Source organism: Cyprinus carpio, chromosome A19 (assembly GCF_018340385.1).
Source record: "Cyprinus carpio isolate SPL01 chromosome A19, ASM1834038v1, whole genome shotgun sequence".
Lineage (NCBI taxonomy): Eukaryota > Metazoa > Chordata > Actinopteri > Cypriniformes > Cyprinidae > Cyprinus > Cyprinus carpio.
Genome location: NC_056590.1, coordinates 4,727,890 through 4,743,772, shown reverse-complemented (window position 1 = coordinate 4,743,772; position 15,883 = coordinate 4,727,890). Strand labels below are relative to the sequence as shown.

Below are 15,883 nucleotides of genomic sequence, written 5' to 3'. Positions count from 1 at the left end.
CATTCTTTGAAACCACGACATGCACATTGAACAACTCACTGTTAGAGCATCTGTAAATTACATATGAAAACATATTGTGACATGTGTCCCGAGCACTCATCAGCGTCGCCCTGGAAACAGAGCAGGCACACCTGCACCTGCTTGTTACGGGCTGAGCGGTCACACCTGCGCCCCATCAAGCTTCGGTTTTATAAGCCGCACCGGCGAACACTGAAGTGAGAGATGTCTCCAAAGACTTGGCCAACCTACCTCTGTTATTTCCCCAGACAGCAGTGTGTGACTGCCCAGCTACTCACTATGCATGGACTACACGGACCCACACAGCAGGGAGAGGGTGCACGGAGGAGAAGGAGGACACAGAGAGAGAGAGAGAGAGAGGAGAGGAAGAGAGCCGAGCACCGGAAACCCCCTCACGTTGGCTACTTTCCCCACATACTGGTTAATAAAATCCACCCTTCGGGGAACTACCTCTATCCTCGTGTCGGGTACTTCTTCACCCCATCACAATATGCTAAACGAATGCTTGCTTATATATATATACACCACACACATGCCTATATTTACCTCAGCTCCTCAGTTTCTTCCTCTTTCATGTTGCATGTTTTCTGCATCACGCATGTCTTCACTCTCATCTTTAATAAGCTCCATGTTTATGATAGTATGTGGCTAAATTATTACACTTGTAGTTTTCCTTCATCACGTTAGAGAGAATAGAAATCACTCTCACTTTTACAATTTGCTTTACTCACAGAAAGAAAAAAAAATACATTTGACAACATTCACGTCAGATATTATCACTTAATGTTCACTTAAGTGTGGGCCTGAAGGAGGGCTATGCGCTGACTGACAACAAGAGAGTGGACCCAGACTGACTTTTCTTTTCACATTATTGTTATTTGTTCTTAAGGTATGTTTTTACCTGTATTTTTTACAGGGCTATTGCAATTTATCACAAAGTTTTTGTGGCTAGTAAGGTTACTCATTCCTGCGCATCTTTTCTGTTAACTTTACTGTTATATCTGTGCATTTATAGACTCTTTATTTTATGCTATCCTTGTTATCGTTAAATGTAAGGGGACTGAAAATAACATTAAACGTAAAGCAATATTTATTTTTTTGTAAGGAACAGAAGGGTTATGATTTTGTTTTATAGGTTTCAAGGCTCATTGGTTAATGGTGACTGTGGAGATTGATGGTGTTAAATTCATCTTGGTATGTGTATATGGTTACAGTATGCTGACATATGTGTTAAGATTAACCAATGGAAGGTGACATATGTAAGGGTTGAAGTTATCATGGGGGGGATTTTAATTTGGTCCAAGACAACTCAGTTGACCGTCTTCCCTCTAGAGGGAAATGATGACATTTTCAATAACCTGGTTGCAAATACAAATTTAAATTTAGCTGCTGGGGGTTAAGGAATTCAGGTGTTAGACAGTACACATGGTTCAGTGCTCCAGGTTGGACTTATTCCATTTAACTGGTTTGATGATATCTCTAAATGTGAAATCTCTACAGCTCCCCTAACAGACCATTGCTCAGTGACTCTGATCCTTACCATAAAAATAAGTGACCTCAAAACATCTTTTGGAAATGCAATAGTAATCTTTTGCTTAACAACGACTTCTGTGAAGAAGTTAAAAAATCTTATTGTCGAGGAGACATCTTTAGATTCCTCACCATTAAAAAATGGGAGTGGTTTAAATTCAAAGTTAAAGAAGCAGCAGTTAAAATGGGAAAATATTCTTCTAAGCAAATGCGGGTTAAACAAAAGGAAATTATTACTAATATTAACATTCCATGCTCTAAAGCTGTGTTGTCTTGTGAAAAAAGCCCAGTTAGAAAAGAAAAACAAGATAATTTATTCTTAGTTAAATATTATTAAACTAAATACTCTTAGTTAAAGCTCGGGGGGGTGCTTTTTTATTCGCTCTAGGGCTTGTTGGATCGAAGAGGGTGAGAAAAATTCATCCTCCTTTTTTAATCTTGAGAAAAAAAAGGCAAACGAAAAAGAAAAATTCTTTTTAAAAACATTTAAGTATTAATGGTGCTGTTACAGAAGAATTAGATCTCATTAACAAGGCAGTTAAATATTTTTATAGTAACTTATATTGTTCAAGATACTCTGAGGCTTGTGGCAAATCATTTTTTTCAGTCAATTCAAGAATGGATTCATTTAATTAAGGATGTTTATAAAAGTATTATGGAGGATGATTTAATAATTGAAGAGTTGGATAAAACAAATGGCCAAGGGTAAATCACCTGGCTTAGACGGCTTAACTGTCGATTTTTAGCTTTTATTTGAAGCCCTTGGTAAATGTATCTTAAGACAAAATCTCTCTCCCACAATGAAGTGTGGTCTTATTACATTGATCCCAAAGGCCGATAAAGATCCACTTTCTATTGAAAATTGGAGAATGATAACCCTTTTGTGTACGGATTACAAATGACTAGCTCTGGTTTATGCCAATCACCTGAACAGTGGCTTGACAAAGGTTATTAGTGAATGTCAATCTGCCTTTATAAAAGGAAGGAATATACATTTTCATTCAAGACTGCTTCTTGATATGTTGGATTACAGTCTATCTAAGATTTGAGAAGGTGTTCTGTGACTTTTATTTATTTATTTTATTTATTTAATATGGACATAGCAATAACATTGGACAAACCAGATGCATTGATTAAAGTGTTATGTCAATTGTGGTTTTTTTAAAAGAATGAACACATTGTTAAACAAAACACAGCACAATTTAAACATGGGAACAACTTTGGCCCAATTTAAGCCACTGTTTGAGCTCTCTGGTGAAGATGTTAATATTGTTCTGCAATTTGAATCCAGTGGGGAGAGAGTTCCATAGTGTAGCCCCTCTGAAGGAGAAGCTAGACTGTCCAAAAGATGTTCTAAACCTCGGGAGCACACAATCCCCACTAACTGAGGCTCTGGTGGAAGGTCTACATTTAAAAAACATTTAAAAGTCTAAAATTTCAAAATACAAAAGTAAAAAGCTTAATTTACAAAATTTTCAAAAGCAAAAAGCTTAGACCAGGCCCACATTTGGCCGCGCGTTAATGATATCACAATGATGCCGAAACTGCTTGCATCTGGGCTCATTGGTTTTTTGTCAAATATCTTAATTGCCTGTTTATATAGAGAAATAACTGGTTTCAAAGTGGACACTGATGTTTGTGACCATGCTGTTATACAGTATGACAAATGTGAAAAAACCATTGCATGCATAAACAATAAAGCTGCATGATGTGACAACTCTCCTCTAATAAAACAAAAACAGTTCAGATTTGATTTGACTTTCCTGCAAACATGATTTACTTGACTTTGAAACTTGGTGTTTATCCAAGATTATGCCCAAGTATTTCGTTTCATCAACCTCATGAATGGGTTCATGGTTTAAATGAACCTCAAAGATGCTGTCAGGGTACCTCTGGTTGATAGAAAACACATTGAGAAGGTTTTCTGTCTGTTTAGAGTTAAATGGGACAGCTGAAGCCATCTTGAGATGTTATGTAAAGCCTGTGTTAACTGTTGTACAGATGTTTTTGCTGACACATGGAGCATAAAGCTGGCAATTTACACCCTGACAGCAATCTGGGAGATCCTTTATATACAGTGAAAACAATAACGATCCTAGAACTGACCCTTGAGGCACTCCTAAGTCATTTGGACTCAGGTTGGATTTAACGGTTCCTACTTTCACACATTGTTCTCTACCCTCCAGGGAGGAAGGACTTAAACCATAACAGAGCTGCAGCTGAAAATTGAAATTGCTGTAATTTCTGCAATAAGATACAATGGTCCACTGTGTCGAAGGCCTTCTTCAGATCTAAAAACACAGCGCCTACGACATTCCCTTTGTCCAGTGAACCTAATAGAAAAGGATAGTCTATTATTATTTCTTGATTTTTATAAAACATTTGATTTGCTAGAGCACTGTTTTAGTGTAGAAACATTGAAATGTATGGGTTTTGGAGATAAATTTTGTAACATAATCAAAATGTTTTATTCAGATATAACTAGTTTGGTGTCTTTGGGATCTGAAATCACTCCTAGCTTCAAGATGTCTAGAGGAATTTGTCAAGGATGTCCCAAAACACTATTTATTCTAACTACCCAGATGCTCACTTTTGCTATTGTTAATGATTTAAATTTACAAGGCATTAAGATTTGTGAAAAGGGATTTTTTTAAGATTAGCCAATTTGCAGATGATACTGCAATTTAAAAAAAAGATGAAAGTATGGTTGATATTGCACTAAAAATTAATTAATGCTTTTTCTGATACCTCAGGTTTGTCTCTCAGTATTAAGAAATGTGTACTGTTGCCTATCCACCCCTGTCCAGAGAGCTCTATTGCCTCAATAAATGTCCAGACTGAGGTGAAATATTTGGGTTTAACAATATCTAAGGATGATCGTAGGATAGAGGAGGGTTAACACTGAAAAACGTGTCGTTGATATGAAAAAAATCACTGGCTGACCAGAGAGAGTTATTCTATCTAAAGCAGAGTGTGTCGAAGTTATTATATCCTTGTCACTCTTTGTTTATTTCTGACAGCAATATTAGGAAGGAATTTTTCAATTTCTATGGAGAAATAAAACGCATTATTTAAAAAGGTCCCAGATAGTTAAAGAGTATAAAAATGACCTGGCTAGGCTCATTAAATTTAATTGGTTAAAAACTTTTTTTTTTGCTTGTTCCAACTCTGTGTGGTTTCACATACCTAGGGTTATTTTTGGAAAGCTTGGATATTCAATATTAATAAGATTCCACTTGCACTGTATAATTTCAAAGTCAAATACTACACTTTTGGAAAATGATATTCACATAACTTTACACCACACAGTTCGATTCCGTGGAACAATAGAACAATACATATAAACAGGAAATCTATCCACCTTATTCCTGATGTAAAAATGGGCGCCGCCATTTGTAAATTATATGGGTCTAACTTCCGGTCTCATTTGCGCCCAGCTATTTTTAGATGTACAAAAACAGTTTGTTTTGCTGCTTGATATTGACAATTGATGTGTCCTATCTTATTATTTTAATCTGTTATCTTAATTAAGAATACACTGGTTTGTACTGCAAACAGTCTTACCGTTTACTGCATGTTGTAATTCCCCTTGTTATTTACCTATAATGAATAATAAAACAGAAGCTTTGTTGTACGTTCTAATATAAACTGTACTCAGAGAGAGTATCAAAAAATTTGTAAAGCTATTCCTGTATCCTTGATCCATCTAATCCAGAATACTTTGACTTACTCTGATGCCACTCCGAATTTATCAATTGGTCATCATAAATTAGATGATAAAAATTTCAATAATAGGGTTGCTACAGATGCTTTTAAATCTAAATTGTTCCATGATTATAATAAAAAACAATGTGCCTGTAAACCATTCTGATATGCTGGGGTAAAGCCTTCTCTAAATATTTTTAAATGGCCAGTTCTGCCTAAAGTCAAAGAAACATATTTTCAAAATTTGTCATAAGATCTATCCAGTTTCCAATTTTCTTCACAAGTGATTTAAATTTGACAAGGCGGGTTGTGCGTTTTGGGATTTTACTGATGAATCTCTAGAACACTTATTTTTTTACCTGCTCCATTTCAGGCCAGTTCTGGAGTGATGTTAGAGACTGGCTGAATCTAAAAATGTCAAACATCCCTGTATTTAACATCAACCATATCCTGTTTTATGTTGATGATTTAGATATTCAATATCAGACACTGTGAAAATTGTTTTCCTACTTGCCAAATATCATATACGTTGTTGGTGGAGAGACTCTCGCCCCTGCTTTGTACATTTCATGAACGAATTGAAACTATTCTACTCCTCACTGAGATTACTTAAAAATTGTCGTGCCCCGAAAATATCATCGGACATGTCCAAGTTTCTTGTTTTTTTTTTTTACCATGTATTGTGGATCCCCTTAAGGTTTGATGCTGATTGTTATTGTATTTGGTTTTATTCTATGCTGTTACCTCTATGAGTTCTTGTATTCTATGTTTAATTAAAAAAAAAAAGATTCCCAGGTTCCAGGGTACCATCTGGCGCTGCTTCTCCAGCTCCTCCAGAATAGGAGGATCAACTAAACGCTGGGTTTTTAAAAGTATGTGAAATATTTAAAGTTTGCGCCATAGAATCTTTCAAATATGTCTGAGTGTTTTACACACTGGTCTGTTATTGTGGCAACATTTCCACCCCCCGAAACGTGACGCTGAACGAAACGACCTGTGATTGGTTGTTTGAATTGTCGGTCGAACGGCCTCATGGGAGGGCCTTGGCCAATGAAAGCTGCCATGAATTCCAGACCTTCAGCAGTCAGTATAATGAGATTAATGTCCGTGTAGCTGCATGAATAAATGGCATTCTAGCCTCTAGGGGGCAAAATTAACCTTGTTTGGAGAGAATCATCTAGGGTTACTTTTGATGCAAATGTGTATTTGCTCAAAAATGGTTCAGCATTCAACACAATCATACCTCAACAGCTCATTCACAAACTGGTCCAGTTGGGACTCAACACTTCGCTGTGCAAATGGCTGTTAGAATTTCTGACTGGAAGACCTCAGGCAGTACGACTGCACACCGTCACACAATTCCAACCTCTTTATTAAGTTTGCGGATGACACGACTGTGGTGGGTCTTATTAGCAACAGAGATGAGACAAACTACAGGAGCGAGGTGAGCCACCTGGCCGGGTGGTGCAGTGACAAACAATCTCTCTCTGAATGTGGAGAAGACGAAGGAGATTGTTGTTGACCTCAGGAAAGTGCACACTCAGCATGCTCCTCTGACCATCAACGGTGCGACTGTGGAGAGAGTGAGCAGCACCAAGTTCCTGGGTGTGCACATCACAGAGGACCTCTCCTGGACTGAAAACACCGCAGCACTGGCCAAGAAATCACAGCAGCGTCTCTACTTCCTCCACAAACTGAGAAGAGCTAGAGTCCCGGCCCCTATCATGTGCACCTTTTACAGAGACACCATCGAGAGCATCCTGACCAACTGCATCACTGTGTGGCATGACGCCTTCTACGCGTCCTGCCGGGAATACTCTTCAATGGATAGTGAGAGCAGCTGAGAAGAACATTAGGTCTCTCTCCCCCCCTCCAGGAAATTTACGGAACCCGTCTCACCTGCAAAGCCCTCTGCATCGCAGGTGATCCCACTCTCACCCTGTCACACACCTTCTTCAGTATGGTGCCATCAGGGAGGAGACTGTGGAGTCTCCAGGCCAGGACCAGCAGACTGAAGGACAGCTTCATTCATCAGGGTGTCAGGAAGCTGAACTCGCTCCCGAACTTGGTCAGGAACCCTCTTCTGCCCCAGGCACCACTGAACTCTGAACCCCCTCATCTCTTTTGAAACCCCCCCCCCCCCCCCCACCCAGAGCTCCCACATCCCCAGGTCCTTCCACTCCCCCCTCCCACTAACAAACTGTGACCTGCACCAGACACTTTGTGCAGCATTGGTCTGCTCACGAAGTCATTCAGCATATAGAACTGACGTCATTCTACTACCTCTGTGGTAGATTTTTATTATTAAAATATAAATCATTCAAGTATAATCATTGGGAATATAGCCATTTATGTGTTACATTATTCTACTATTGTAATCATGTGTATTCGCCTGCATGTATGGGAATCTGTATGAGAATGGAATGTGCAGACATATGGTGAAGCACATGATGGCACACAATGGGCCCTTATTTTCACAGAACATAACATTAAGGCCTCATGACTGCATCGTGATCCCATAACAATTATGATTAAAATGTATTGAACACGCCTAGAGAAAAAACTGTGTTTAAGAGAGTACATAAAAAAGATTCGGGAGATGGCTCTGCAGAGTTTTTCTCAGCTTTATTTCATCTGAAGAATAAAGTCTATCTTCTGCAATCAAAACCCCAAGAAGAATGATTCCTTACAGCATTGGCAGAAGCCACCACACCTCTTCTGTCAGTTTAAATAAAGAACTGCTCTCTGAGCTTTTTGTCACTTTAATCAGACTGAATAAGCTCTTTTGCACTACAGTCATTATATCTGCACTGTTTGTTCACCTCACTGGTTTGCACTCTATCTGCCATGTGCCTTGTGCTGCTTTATTTAACTTTGTTTATTTTTTTTTTTTTTTTATTACATGTCCTTATTTGTATATTTGTATAGTTGTATTTTATATTTAAACTGTAGGTTCTACTGTTAGTGTTATCTGTATGCACCAAGGGTCTGAGAGTAACGCAATTTCAGTTCTCTGTATGTATGTGCTGTACATGTGGAAGAATTGACAATAAAGCAGACTTTGACTTAACTTTGACATTTTGCTATGTTCTGTGTGACCTTTGCTGTTCTTCTCAAGGGAATACACAAAGTTTACACAAAACTTTAAAGTATGGCATTGACATTAGACATTAGTGGAAAAAAATCTAGAAGCAAAGACTGTGCAAGAAGTATCGTGGCAGTATCGTGGGTAAAGCATTGCATTAGCAGCGCAAAAGATTGTGGGTTCAATTCCAAGGGAACACACATACTGGTGTTCCCACCAGTTTTTTTACATAAATGTAAATATTGTAAGAGTAGATTTCCTGTGTGAATATAGTTTCTGTTGCTGGTCTTTTTTATTTCCTGTGACAAAAATCAACATGCACAGACAGTAGCAAAATCTTTTCAGTACATATAAACAGGCTACACTGCAGTAAAAATGTGTCTAGCAATGCCTCTGAGTGTTAATGCACAGATATGAACAAATGAACTCCGACCAAATATGTACATGTCTCTGACACGTGTTACTGTGATCTATAGCAGCGATAACGAAAATGATAGTATTTATTCGGGTGAAAGCTCTGCTCTTGTTTTGCATCAAGTGGAAAAGTTTAGCTCCGGGCTACACAAGCTTCACTTCAGATCAGACGCTGTCAGGGTCTTCTTGCTGCTCAGAAGAATTTGGTAAGAAAGATTCAGCTTAATCAGCTCCATTGCAATGTATTTTTTTCTGTTTCGCTGATCTTCTAAATGTTTATAGAAAGGTTTTTTTTTTTTTTTTTTTTTTTTTACTTTTTGCACACTATAAACTCGTAATTTTCTCAGAACAGCGAGATACTGTATAAATTAGCTAAAGTCAGAATTACAAGACATAGCCTAAATGTGCAATACTGAGAAGTAAAGTCAGAGATGCAAGATATAAACTCGCAATTGCGGAAAAAAAAAAAAAATCAGATTTGCGAGTTTATATTGGCCAATTCTGAAATTATGACTCGTAATTTCGAGTTTATGTGTCGGGATTATATCCCGCAATTCTGAGGAAAAAAAATAAGAACTGGGAAATAAAAAGTCGCAATTACCTTTTTTTATTAAGTGTCGGAAAACGGGTTCTATAAATATAACATGCATGATAAATCAGTTAGGGTTCACATTCTAAGGGTAATTGTGCATTTATTTGAACAACTTGACTGAACTCACTTCAAACTTTTCTTTGTACAGCAGTGACTTTCAAATTTGTGAAGGAAAGAGCACTGTCTTCTCAGTCTAATAATTCTTCCTGACTCTGCTCTGAACCAAAGGTGAGATTGAAAACATGTAAGAGTCAGTTTTTCAGATCATACCAATTCATTGTTTCATTCTTGCATTTTCATTTAAGATGTACATTTTATAATCAGAATCAGAATTAGCTTTATGGAGGAAATTTCAGATTGATGTGCATGTTTACTTTGCAGAAGCACAATATAATCCTTACTTTGAAGTGTGCAGGGCAATTCATTTTGTATAAATTAAAAAACTTGAAAAATTTGCTGGGGAATTATGTTTGAACTTGAAAAATTTGTGAAATATATTTGTATTGAATATACAATAAATTATTGAATATACAGTATGAATGAATCATATGTCTTGATAGGCTCTATAAAGAGAGATACTGATAAATCCCTACATAATAAAATGTTTAGTTGACAGACCATTTGACGTCCCAACAGATAAAACAGGACATCAAATTTTAGTTAAAATTGGCCAGGACAGAGAAAGTGGTATCTGACATTTAAAATAGGCTTAAAATGTTCACTTGCACTGCCTTAAACTCAGTGCTATGGGGAAACTCTGGAAAGCCTGCTTTGATAACATTGATGTAGCTGCACAAACAAATGGCATTTCAGGCTGTCAAAATGCCAAAACATCAGAATCTTTCTCCTTCTGTGCAAAGATCTTCTCCTAGCTGAACTCTGAATAAAGAAAGAAGAAGAACGAAGAAGCCTACTACTCAACATAGAAGAGCCCCAGCAGTGAAAAGAGGCTTCAAGCAAACAGTACAAGTGGCTATCCGACGAGATTATAAGAGCATATCTTGTTTAAAAGAGCATATTTCTAGTAATGTTTGCTGCAAAATGTCACGCCATGAATGTGGCACATGCAGGGCACTCCTCAATGAGACAAGCTGCTCTCATTGCGAGAGCATGAATCTCGCTTCTCTGCACTTGCAGATCGTTTTTCTTTAAAGATAGTGACCCTGCACTTGTGCTCCCCTGTTTTCTTCCTCTCAGGAGCCTCAGAGGAGAAAATGTTGGAGTTATGGGGCAAAGCAGACAGGTCAGAGTGAGCTCACACTGGCTCAGATCCTGTGTTTTTCAATTCCCCCACAGTGAGAGGATTCCTCTGTGCACTTTTTCCACGAGGCCCAGCATCCCTTGTCATCCTCGGTCAATCCTCTGAGGAAGATTTTGTTGATGATACTGTGTTATTGACAGCTTCTGATGCAGAGGATTGGGTGAACTCTGTGAAGAACTCTGTCCCCTTGCCACATAGAGAGCCAAGTGATGCTAGAACCAGTCTGGTCTCCGAACTTATATTCATCCTCATAAAGGCCATTGAGGAGCTCAGCTTGTAGTGGTTGGCTCCAGATGACCCTGCCACAGCTGACTTGATGAATGGTTTCTGCAGCCTGGGTGCTGCCAGTGACCTCCAAGTCAGAGACCTGCCTTCTTTATTTCCTGAAGTTCACAATTAATTTACTAGGTCTTGGCATGCCCCCTTCTCGGTCCACGTTTCACTTTTCAGTCTCGGCCGCCTCACCTCCATTGACAGCGCAGAGCAGAAGGGGTATGAGTAGCTCTTCAAGTCGCAGGCCTTGTTGACAAACTTCAGTCCAGAGCAAAGATACTCATGTTCTCTGATCCAAAAATACAGTATCTGCTGGCCAAGGGTGCCAAGTCCCATCAGCTCTCAGTGAGTCAGGCTTTTACAGCCACTAATTTGTTGTTTCTAAGAGGGACAGTTGCCTCAGCCCCATCCTCAAACTGAGGCACCTGAACCGTGCCCTGATAAGGTGGCCATTCAGGATGTTGACTTTGAAATAGATCCTCTCACATGTTTGCCTAGGGGACTGCTTCTTATCAGTGAATCTGAAAGATACTTCCTTTCATATCCAGATATTCCCTCATCACAGACCGTTCTTGAGATTTGCATTCAAAGGGGTAGCTTAACAATATACAGTCCTCCATTCTGACTGTCTCTGGCACCAACGCACCATTTCGAAGTGCATGGACACGGCCTTCTCCCTTCTGAGACAGAAGGGAGTGTGCATGATGAACTTCCTCAATGACTGGCTCATCTTGGCCAAGTCGGAGCAAGAGCTTGTGCCCACAGATCTCTGCTCCTCAGCCACTTTGAACGACTGGGGCTCAGGATCAATTCAGCCAAGTGCTCCCTGTCTCCTAGCCAGTGAATCGCTTTCCTGGGAACAGGTCTCAACTGCACTCTGAAAATTCAGTGACTTGTGGCATTATTCAAAGCAGGGGTCTTCTTCCCCTCAGGACATTACAGAGGATGCTGAGCCTGATGGCAGCCGCCCCCCTCTGTGGTTCTGCTGAGCCTGCTCCACATGCAGCCCCTTTAGTACTGGCTGGAAGCCTGCATGCCACGCTCGATGTCCTAAACACCTCCACCTCAGGGTAACCCACAGCTGTGTCAGGGCTGTGGCCCCTTGAAAGGCCCCTTGCCTGTATCAGACAGGCACTCAGCTGGGACTGGTCTCCAGAAGGAAGATAATCATGACAGATGCTTCCAACTCAGGTTGGGGAGCACTGTTATAGAGCAGGCCGGCATTCGGCTCCTGGTGTAGCTTGGAGCAATTCCAATGTATCAACTGCCTGGAAATAATGGCATTATTTTTTTTGGCACTAAAAATCTTCCTGTGAGCCCTAAAGTGGTGCCACGTTCTGGTCCATTCGGAAAATGACACAGTTTTTTTTGCCTACATAGATCTACAAGGTGGTCTTAGGTCATGGCCTCTATACAAGATGGTGGGGCGCCTCCTCATATGGGCTTAGAGAAACCTGCACTTTCTGAAGGCAGTGCACATGCTGGGGCAATTTGAACCACAGAGCACTCTGGTGGAAATAACTGTGGTTCCCCGAATTAGTACAGCTGCTAATAAAGGACCACCTCTCTCAGGCAAAGAGAGCAATTTTGCACCCCAACATCTAAGGCCCCTCGACAGGAACCTCTGCAGCTTCAAGGGTCATTCAAACTATTTCAGAGGCCAGAGTCCTGTCTACTAGATGTCTCTATCCCCTCAAGTGGTATGTTTTCTCTGACTGGTGTGCCGTTTGGAATGATGACCCTTTGTCTTGTGACATTACGTCCATATTGTCCTTCCTACAAAAGCTGCTGGATAAGGAGCACACCCCTTCCACACTTAAGGTATATATGGTGGCTGTTGTGGAAAACCAAGCTCCCTTGACTGGCCAGTCAGTAGGAAAGAACAACTTCATGAAGTTGTGAAGTTCTTGAGGGGAGCCAGGAGATTGAATCGTCCTTGATGTTCCGACCTGGGACATATCCATGGTCCTCAGGGCTCTTTGAGGCCCTCCGGCTTAATTGAGAACACTTTCGCTTAAGACCGGCCTTCTGCTGGCTTTTGCATCGATCAAGTGAGTGAGTGACCCATAGGCACTCTCTGTGAGCACTTCCTGCCCTGAGTTTGGGACTAATGACCGCAAAGTCGTCCTCAAGCCAAGGCATTGCTATGTGCCTAAGGTGCTCTCTATTCAATTCAGAGCACAGGTTATTACCCTCTCAGCTTTTCCTGAATTGGAGGATGAGCTGGGTGTACACTTACTCTGCTCAGTTTGGGCTCTCAGGATATATGTGGAACTCTCCAGTCTCGGCAATCAGAGCAGTTCTTCGTGTGGTTAGGACGCCGGTCTAAAGGGCCTTCAGTTACAAAGCAAGATTATCCTGTTAGATAGTAGATGCCATAGCGCTGGCTTACACTTCATTGGGCTTACAGTGCCCCATTGGAGTGAGGTCCCACTCCACCGATGCTATGGCCTCCTCCTAGGCATGGTCCAACAGAGTTTCCATTTGTTTTATCTGTGCATCAGCCAGCTGGACTTCGCTGTCTACCTTTTCTAGGTTTTACAGCCTTCAGCCACGGATTTTGTTCACCTAAACAACCTATGCATTTTTGCCCTGAGGACTCCAGCCTCATGGCCTGGGCCTCACTTATTCTGGGTTAGTTCCAGCCTAATATTAGCCCACACAACCCAGGATGGCTTTTCGTTCTGCGCTTGTAGCATGGCACTATTGCATATTGTTACCCATAGTGTTTAAGCTAATGCAATGTGAGTGAACCATATTGATAGGGGAAAACTCCGTTTACTAAGATAACCTCGGTTCCCAGAGAGATAACAGGAATGAGCATTGCGTAGCTGGCCATGCTACAGTGCTGCCACTTCTCAGTCAAAATATTCTGATGAAATAGCACTCAGCACGGGATTGAGACAAAATGCAGTTTGTTTATGCAGCTCATGAATGTTATCAAATCAGGCTTCAGTATTTTGGAGAAAACAGAGTTCCCCATAGTGTTGAAATTAATGTAATGCTCATTCTCATTATATCAGGGTACCAAGATTAAGTTAGGTACGGAGCAATTTCTGCTACATATTTTCAACAGTTTCTTTTTATAACATTGTTGAATTTGACGTGTTTTTTTTATTTATTTATTTATTATTATATTTTTTTTTAGGATGGCTATGTTTGATGATTTCGATATAATAACTCTGGAGGACCTCGAAGATATTAAAGAATCCATATCTACTCAGGATCTCCCAACAGCGGTAAACACAATCAAAGAAGTCCTTGATAAACAGGATCTTGTAGAACTTAACATTGGTGTGACGGGGGAGTCCGGTTCTGGAAAATCCACGTTTGTCAATGCATTCAGGGGTTTAGGGGGATGAAGAAGAGGGCTCTGCTAAAACTGGCCCTCTAGAAACCACTATAGAACCTGAAGCTTATTTTCACCCAAAATACAAAAATGTGAAAGTGTGGGATCTTCCTGGCATTGGAACACCAAACTTCAAAGCCGATGAGTATATTAAACTGGTTGAGTTTGAACGATATGATTTTTCATCCACAGCAATATGACAACAGATACACCAGTTACTTCTTAAATACCAAACAAACACACAACAAATCGGAAACAGGTGGTGATTGCTGATCAGCCCCTGATCACAAACCACGCCCCACAGACACGATAAAACACTAAACCAGATGAGAGAGAGAGACAGCGAATTCATGAACCGTGACCGTACCCCCTCCCCTAGGAACGGCCTCCTGGTGGACTTACCTGTCGATTCTAATCATCGATCAGTGAGTGATCCAGAATGTCCCTAAGCAGGAAACCCAACTTCTCTCCGGACCGTACCCTCCCAGTCCACCAGTATTGGAATCCGCGTTCCCTCCTTCTTGAATCCAGAATAAATACGGTTTAACCGAATAAGTTGGTTCCCCATCTACAGACGCGGCAGGGGAGGAACCGGGACCGGCGGGTTAATGCGTGAATGAAACACAGGCTTTATTTTAGACACATGGAAGGCAGGATGAATTCTTCTGTACACAGGAAGGAAGTTTGAGTCAGACTGCCACCGGACTAATGATCTTGGTGACAGTGAACGGGCCAATAAATTTAGGAGCCAATTTGTTAGATACGGATCGGAGAGGAATGTTCCTTGTAGAAAGCCACACTTTTTGACCAACGACATATACGGGAGGCTTCAACCTGTGGCGATCGGCCTTAGCCTTGGTGCACACCACCAACCGGAAAAGAGTCTCACGGGCTCTGCTCCAGGTGTGATGGCACTCTGGATGGAAGGCGTGAGCGGGAGGGACCGCGACTTCGGATTCCATAGTAGAAAAAATTGGTGGCTGGTAACCTAAGCTACATTTCGAATGGAGATAGGCCCGTGGATGACACTGGTAACGAATTGTGGGCGTACTCCACTATCGAGAGTTGTTGACTCCAGGATGAAGGATTCTTGGAAACCAAACATCGCAACACTCTCTATAAATCCTGGTTGGCTCTCTCGGTTTATCCATTGCTTTGGGGATGAAACCCCGAAGATAAACTGACACTTGGCCCCAGTAATTTACAAAACTCTTGCCAAAATTTTGGACAAATTGGGGACCCCTGTAGGAAACCACGTCCATCGGGAGGCCATGTAAATGAAAGACGTGATCTATAACAGTTACCACTGTCTCCTTGGCGGAGGGTAATTTAGGCAAGGGAATAAAATGAGCCGCCTTCGAGAACCGGTCCACGACGGTAACTACCTGATCTTTTACCGGGCAGGAGTGGATGAAGTGGCCTGCCTTGCTGCAGTATAGGCAAAGTCCTTGGGATCTCCGCCTCTCCCTCTCCTCCCGGGAAACCCGTGCTCTACCCACCTGCATGGGCTCGAGATCGAACACAGGGCTGACCGTGTCCCCTCTGCCGGTGCGCGGGTCCTCCACGCCGTGAAACTGATGACTCTGCTGAAACCGGCCCATTCTACTTAGGCACGCATCAACTCTTAGTGCCAGTTCGATGAGTCCATTTAGCTTG

At 41.1% G+C, this 15,883-nt stretch overlaps 1 long non-coding RNA gene across 1 annotated transcript; it reads left to right on the top strand.

Annotated features, from left to right (window-relative positions):
• The first annotated feature begins 8,872 nt into the window (after positions 1-8,872).
• On the top strand, positions 8,873-14,383 carry LOC122148862. Its single transcript, XR_006162676.1, has 3 exons — positions 8,873-8,958; positions 9,493-9,572; positions 14,027-14,383. It is a non-coding gene; the product is annotated as an uncharacterized LOC122148862 (long non-coding RNA).
• The last annotated feature ends 1,500 nt before the right edge of the window (positions 14,384-15,883 follow it).